The sequence below is a fragment of the Littorina saxatilis genome, unplaced genomic scaffold (genome assembly GCF_037325665.1).
Source record: "Littorina saxatilis isolate snail1 unplaced genomic scaffold, US_GU_Lsax_2.0 scaffold_2885, whole genome shotgun sequence".
In the NCBI taxonomy this organism is placed as follows: Eukaryota; Metazoa; Mollusca; class Gastropoda; order Littorinimorpha; family Littorinidae; genus Littorina; species Littorina saxatilis.
This window is the reverse complement of record NW_027126167.1, coordinates 4,536-12,382: the sequence shown is the minus strand read 5'-3', so window position 1 is coordinate 12,382 and position 7,847 is coordinate 4,536. Positions and strand designations below refer to the sequence as shown.

The window sequence follows — 7,847 nt, the reverse complement described above, 5'->3', positions numbered from 1 at the left end:
TGGGCACCTTCTTCTTCTTCCTCTTCAGTGTTTGCATTTGGATGTGTGCTCTCTGGCCAAGTCTTGTTGCACAGGGGTGGCAAGGAAAGGCAACCCTCTCAGAACGTGTTGCAGAGTCTGTTCTTCCTACCCTAGCCACAGTCCGCTGTAGGTGCAAAACCTATCCTTTTGAGGTGTACCTTCAGACAGCAGTGTCCTGTGCGAAGGCGGAAGATGGCTCTCTGTTCTGTGTGAGTAAAATGGGGATATAGTCTTGAATGAGCTGGTATCTGTCTGTCTTTTTTTTGTTGATATAGACATCAAAGAAGCTCCAGCACCAGCCAAGTGTTGACTGTTTTCTTTATGCGTAACCTAGTCCTGGCAGCAGCTGTTGTCCATCTGTAAACAAGCAAGATCATTATTATAATATATTGATGGTGTATATGTTTTACCAGAAAGACGAGTAAAATACCACTTAATTTTTGTTTTAGTAATGAGGCATACATGCAGTTGAACGATCATATCTTGTGATATCTGCCCTCTGAAAAAAACCTACTATTCAAAATGTACTTTTACATCTTGTTTTTTTAACTTAGGCTTTTGAAGATCCACATTTACCACCCAAAAGGAGCCTGGCGATACTGGCATGCTTTAATTAAGATGACGTGTTACTCAGAAATAGTGCTTTTAGTTATGCGCTATAGAAATCTCCTTAATAAATAAATAAATACTGGTGGTGGTTCACTGCAAAGCATAACCTGATATGATTTCTTCATAGTTTTTTTTTACCTGGGTTCATGCTCAGTTGCTTGAAAATTGACTTGTCAGAGGTTCTTCTTCAGCCTTACACCCACATGCAAGAGAACTTGTACCAGATAATGAAATAAGTGAACTTTGAAGTGCATTCATAATTAAAGCCCAATCATGTGGTTTAACCTACCTAGTCTTGAAAAGCCTGTCCGAGGAAACAGAACAAGCACCCTTCCGCAGACCTTCCTAACTGGAGAGTCTTGGTTGTAACCGCACACTTTCTAAAGTAGTCCATAAGCAGTTCCATGTGCCTATGTTTTCACTGGAACCAGCTCCTTTGTGTACCTGTGATCTGGATGAGCTGCAACACATAAAACTTTCATATGAACACTATGTCATAAGTACACCAGTTAGCATACATCAAACACCGAGGAGCATCACAAGATATGTTCTAAGGAGGTAACAACTATTGTCACAAAGTGTTTATGATACAGCCACAGGCACATGGCACTGAGTGGTCAATTGGTGAGGGGGGTGGGGGGGGGGCAGAAGTTCTGCTCAGTCTTGTCTAGTGATACAACACTTTGTGGTGGTGTAAGGCAGGGAATCACACCCCAACCACTGGCCCCGCCCACCTGGTGTCGAGTGCCTGAGGATACATCAGTCCCAGTCATGGCTGGCCCCCGGTTTGACCAGACAACTGCCATGTATGGGTACATTTACTTTACAGTACAGATTAGTTTTCAATAGCAATGACATCATGGACGCACACCTGCCCAACACTGACACTGACAGCAAAATCAGCGACCAAACGTGATAAAGAGTAACTAATCGTCACAAACATCAAAATGCTTTGCATTAATTTTCTTGAAGAGGTCATTCTTAACCAGATAATCATTTATAGGCAATTGAAGATTATTATTCCACCTACAGGCTATCACTCCTATGGCTGTTACTTGTAACACATTTCATTTCTTAAAATATGTTTTGTAAAGTACATAGATTTCACTAAAAGGCACATTCCTTCTCATGAAAACAATTTGGCTCACCGTCTCAGATCTGGTAGGGCTTTAAAATGGGATAAGACATGATCTCCAGGGGTCGACACTAACTTATTTGGCCTGGGGCCACACTGGCCCCAGAGATGGAAATTGCTGGGGCGGAAAAAAAAATCTGGGGCCCACTCTCAGTATTCACGTGCGGCAATGCATTGTCTGTTTTTCTTCATCGTACTGAAGCCAGGGAAATTCTTTCAACCATTTGACATTGAAATTACGACAGCGCTTCGCGCTTTTGGCTGCATCGGTCTCCTTTTTTCGTTTCTCTCCACCCTGTTCTTCATCTTCATTTGACCATGTCTTTTTACACCAGGGATGTGTCGCCACATTTTGCGTTTGGCATTTGAAGGCGATACTTATCTCTCACGCTAAAGAGCGCAATCTGGGAGTTATTTCCCTTACGACATTGTCCTTCGACGATTTGAATGTGTTTTTTTCTTGACTGCGGCATTGATCGTAAAGCAAATTTCAGTGACGACTTTGACTGGCGAGTTTTAGTGATTGGCTCTGCTGGCATTAGAATTTTCGGTTTGTTATTGTTGGAATTTATCCTGGGGCGGAGTGGGCCCCAAGCTTCGGCAATGTTTGGGGCGGAACACAAAACTCTGGGGCGTTCCGCCCCCCGCTAGTGTCGAACCCTGATCTCTTAACTTGTTCACATACCCCAAAAAGTGCGATTGTGTTATGAATAAATGCTGTAAAAGCTACCTGTACTAGTTCATTAAAAAAAACAAATCACAAAATGTCACTTCACCACAGCATGCAAACAGTGTGTTTATTTCTGGTATGTGTCTAAAGGCGGAGACAGACGCACAACACAAAACCCTGTTTTCGACAAAAACACCATCTCAAAACGTCGGGGAAACACATGTTTTTAAAGAGGGGATGTCACTTGCGAAACACACAGATGAAGCGCGGTGCGTGTTTTCACAGAAATATCGGTCAGTGTCAGCTTGACCCGTCCAGCTATCGCCCTGTGTTTGAGTTTGTAAACAACACGGCTGGCAGTGCCCACTGATACGGTCAGTGTCCACTGATACGGTCAGTGTCCACTGATACGGTCAGTGTCAGCTTGACCCGTTCAGCTACCGCGCTGTGTTTGGGTTTGTAAACAACACGGCTGGCAGCGCCCACTGATATTATTGCCTCTCTTCAATCGTGACAGGATCCATAGACTCTAGTTAGGATTCATGGGTCCGATACTACCCTGAATCGGTACCACATCTGAGTCTGCCATTTTTTTCTATCTCCGTGGTGCCGGAAACCGAGTCACTTGAGTTGATCGTCCGCGTTCATTGGCTGACTACCAAAACGTGTTTTTAGATTTTAGAGCATGCTCTAAAACCCAAAACACGATGCAAAAACACGAAACAGTGTTTTCTGAAACGCGTTTTGGGGGATGTCACATGGGAAACACGCTGTTTTGTGTTTGTTTTGAAAGGAAACACTGTTTTGTGTTGTGCGTCTGACATGGCCTTAACACAGACACACACACACACCATACACACATACACCAAAGCAACACAAAAGCCGAAAACATGCCTACCATCTAAATGAGGATATCCAGTTCCAACTGTCTTCTGCCACTATAACACTGCCAGAGACACCATGGTGTAGAAAGTCAGTTTAAAGAGAGACTACCTGGAAGAAAAATATATATACTATAATAATAATAAAACACCCAGTGCAATAGACATACTTTCTCGTTAAAGGCTTACTTTACTATGTAAAAACATTTTGCTTCACAATCACAGTCTCAGATCTTGTCAGGCTTTTACTTGGGATAAGATCATCCCTCTACTTGGACGCATACCAACATAGATCAGCTTGAATGTTTGTGAAAATATCCCATATTTTGAGTTAACTCACCACAGCAAGCAGTCACTGAATATATATTTTATTTTTTAGTATGTGGCCAAGATGAGGGATTCCATGTTAAAGCATAGCCATATAATATCTGAGACAGTGACCCACACTATAGTGACAAGGCAAGTGTGCCTTTAAATTGTAAACTGTTATATATGTGCATTTTGACTTCTTCATAAATTATAACCCTGATGCAGGCAGTCATCAGTAGTGGTTTAGTACCTAGAATGAGAAAAGAATGAACTTGCAAGAAAGAAACTGAGTCAAAATCAAAATACCCTTTAAATTACAAACTAGAATCCACGGGGCAGACAGGGTTTGAGGTTAGAAAGCTCTGAAAATAACTCTGCTATCTGAAATTGACTAATAGTATTAACTTATAACGTCATACATGATACAAACAAATGAACTAAGGCTTTTGAAGATCCATATCCAATCCTGCTACACAAAGGCACAAGCAGAGGTTGAAATTGCCAGGGTCATTTTCCATCCCCATGTAGCCTGGATTTAATTACTGGCATGTTTTTTTTTTAAAGAGGTGTGTCACTCAGAATGACTGGAGATGGTTCATTCAATGCAGAGCATAATATACCATTGATTTCTTCATGCCATCTGATTTGCCGGTGAATTCACAGGGCGAGAACAATTCAAGACTGGCCTCAACATTTTATGCTGACTGTAAATTGTAATTATATAATATATCCACCCTAGCTAACTGGTACACTAATCACTTGCTCTGGAGGACTTCTTTTTCCAACATCATAAATCTGTTATTTGTACTTTAGCCTTTTGTGGTAAAATATTCTCATTACCAGTTGCACTCACAATCTATTGCTAGTGTATTTTGGAAATGATCAAAAGCCTTACTTGTGTTCTATAACAGCACCATGTCACTGTTGCGGGAAGAATGAGGCAGGGCTTGGTAATAACTGAGACCTGCAAGTAAACAAAACATATTTAGAATCTCATCATGTGTTATTTTGTTATATCTATGTCATGAGGTCTTACATTGCAATAACAAACACACGCATAACTTAACTTAGCAATGTGTTCTAATAAGAGTAATTGTTTAATGAATTAACGCTGAAGAAGCTACTAGTTGCTTAAACAAATTCATAGCAAAATGTCACTTGATCACCACATCAAGCACACTGTATGTTCATTTCTGGTATGTATGCAAGTGGAGGGATGATCTTGTTCCATGTAAAATCCTAGCTCAGCTGATCTCTCTCAACTTGGATTCATACCACACATTAGGAGCCTGGCTGTTTCTGTTCAGTGGGCATTTCTCCATTTCGGCATTTGTTTTATTTGAATGCATTTCTTAAAAAGAACACTTCCTCTGCACAGCAAGCAGTCAGGATGTTATATGAAGTCTTATATCGCGCGCGTATCTCCAGACTCGGACTCAAGGCGCAGGGATTTATTTATGCCGTGTGAGATGGAATTTTTTTTACACAATACATCACGCATTCACATCGACCAGCAGATCGCAGCCATTTCGGCGCATATCCTACTTTTTACGGCCTATTATTCCAAGTCACACGGGTATTTTGGTTGGTCATTTTTATCTTTGCCTTAATACAATTTTGCCAGGAAAGACCCTTTTGTCAATCGTGGGATCTTTAACGTGCACACCCCAATGTAGTGTACACGAAGGGACCTCGGTTTTTCTTCTCATCCGAAAGACTAGCACTTGAACCCACCACCTAGGTTAGGAAAGGGGGGAGAAAATTGCTAACGCCCTGACCCAGGGTCGAAATCGCAACCTCTCGCTTCTGAGCGCAAGTGCGTTACCACCCGACCACCCAGTCCTTTTTGTTCCAAATCAAACGTTGTTTTGCTCCAACCAAGACTGCAGATCTTGGCAAACATGTGGCCTAAAAACTAGATTTGATGACCTTACCCGTACTCACCCTGAAAAGTGCCGATCTAGATTTTGCTATTTTAACAGAGGGGACAGAGGTTGTACCTCTCCTCATGCAGACACCGCATAACAAATATGTGTAACAAATCCAGTTGCAACACTGTAGTTTCATGGCTTAATTTCATTGACTGATTGAGTCAGCAGTAGTGAGTACTACATGTCATTATGATCATACCAGTATTAGTGAGTATTACAATTGGAGCAATCTGCAGAATTGTTACCAATACATCATCATAACAGAAATTCCTCAGTGCATGAGACATTGGTGTGTAGACATATAATACATAAATATGTAGATCTTTAAAACATTCAATGAGTCATGGGACTAAAAACTGCTAAAGCCTTATGTGGCAACATCACAAACAAACAAAATTAACCAACCCCAAATTATGTCAACCTCATGGCCCTTGTACTTGTAGTTCAAGTTGTACTGTTGTACTAGCCAACAGACATAAAAAGGAACTTAGCTCAGTAGGTGTTGATTGCTCTGCGTCATTATCAATATCATGATGCTGAGAGTCGAAATGCAGTTCAAACACAGACAGAACAAAATGGAATCTTTGAGTTTGAAATTGAATGAAAAAAAAAGTAATTTGTATGGTCATGGTGTAGAAGTTTTGAACTTTAGCGTTGTAAATTCATTGCTCCGAATCAACTGCAATCTAACCCTCCGATTTATGTCCTAAGTCATTTACATACCTTTGGAGTTTTACGGAATGGGTATAACGTCCTTTCCTCTAATGATCTAGTCTACTTTGGGATTTTGCCCAGTCGCCGTCTCCTTGACCTACTTGGAGTCCTTGCTGGGTTGAATCGGCTGAGGAGCGAACCCATGACGACTCGCAACGCGAGGAACCAGAAGAGGAATCTAGGTTTATTTTGCGTGTTTTGGGCCTGCCGACCCTACTTATAGTCCGATCCACAACCGGCACGAAGCTTCTTTTCGCAGGGCGAAACCGCCCCACTCGTGACTTCATCCGATGTCCGCCATGTTTCAAGTGACAAAAAAGTAGGAACGACTGATCTAACGAATAACTTTCATTTCAAGCACAGTCAAAAAAAAAATTTAAAAAAGTACAAAAGAAGGGGTGGAGAAAATGGCATTATCTAGACAGACTCAACTCGGATAAACTAAGAGGGACTTATAACTACTGAAGATTGAGAGCACAGCGGACGTCCTGTAAATTCCCGATCCATTTTTTCCCCTTCCCATTTCGGTATACTGTTCTCTGCTTGTAACGCTACGCAACAGGATAAGAGATATCCTGAGGGTATAAGTGATACTCCCACATACGTTGCACAAGCATAATTTGACGTTACCTTATATACGGTCCAACCGGTGTGCAATGGGTGGAGGGAGGGAGGGAGGGAGGGAGGGAGGGAGGGAGGGAGGGAGAGAGAGAGAGAGAGAGAGAGAGAGAGAGAGAGAGAGAGAGAGAGAGAGAGAGAGAGAGAGAGAGAGAGAGAAACTGACTGACTGACTGACTATAGCTATGTACCTATAGTTTTTAACGTTCTCTTTGGACCAATTGGCCTCTCCGGCTTGGGACAGGTAGAGTTAATATGGGGGGACAAAACACTGGACAGACATGCACACAGAGAACACATATAATTGTGTTATAGTTCTGGAAGTATGTTGTAGCGCACGGTATTTCAAAATGGGGATGGAAGTACAGATTGAGTTGGGGTTGTTGCCTTAGTGTACGCGGAATATGGTTGGAGTGGAGCGGTTTTTAATGCTTATTTGCTTTTTATTTATGTAGAATATTTTTAGACTTTTGTATAATGCCAAAATAATTAAATAAATAACTGACTGAATAGGTAAATACTGAAATACATAACTGGAAAAGTAATACAATAATTATTATTTGAATTTTTATCTAGACAAAGGAAAATATTGGAACAACTAGCTAACCGGCTAAATATATCAGAATTGGGAACTTTGGTTCAGGTAGCCGTTGGCAGTTTGTGCGGTAGCCTTGTTTAACGAATCGAGCTATACTTTGCGTGTTAGGCGCTTTTGTTGTAGGGTGTGTGTGTGTGTGTGTGTGGGGGGGGGGGGATGGGGGCTGGTGGGAGAGACAGAGACAGAGAGTGGTGACAATGACCGCGAAAAGTAAATTTATAATTAACGGAAGGACTCATAAGTTGATGTTCAAGAAGCGCATTATATAGAAATATTGTACTTCGTGAGGAAGTGGTGCAAAGCAACTTGATACAGAGGCAAAATAAACACAATATCAGTGTACTTTGCAACAATACATCAG

At 41.5% G+C, this 7,847-nt stretch overlaps 1 long non-coding RNA gene across 1 annotated transcript; it reads right to left on the bottom strand.

The window, feature by feature from the left end:
* Nucleotides 1–292: 292 nt before the first annotated feature.
* Nucleotides 293–6,590, bottom strand: LOC138954624 (uncharacterized). The gene is made up of 5 exons (XR_011451910.1): nucleotides 6,280–6,590; nucleotides 4,521–4,589; nucleotides 3,334–3,428; nucleotides 920–1,090; nucleotides 293–378 (listed from the first exon to the last, which is right to left on the bottom strand). It is a non-coding gene; the product is annotated as an uncharacterized lncRNA (long non-coding RNA).
* Nucleotides 6,591–7,847: the final 1,257 nt, after the last annotated feature.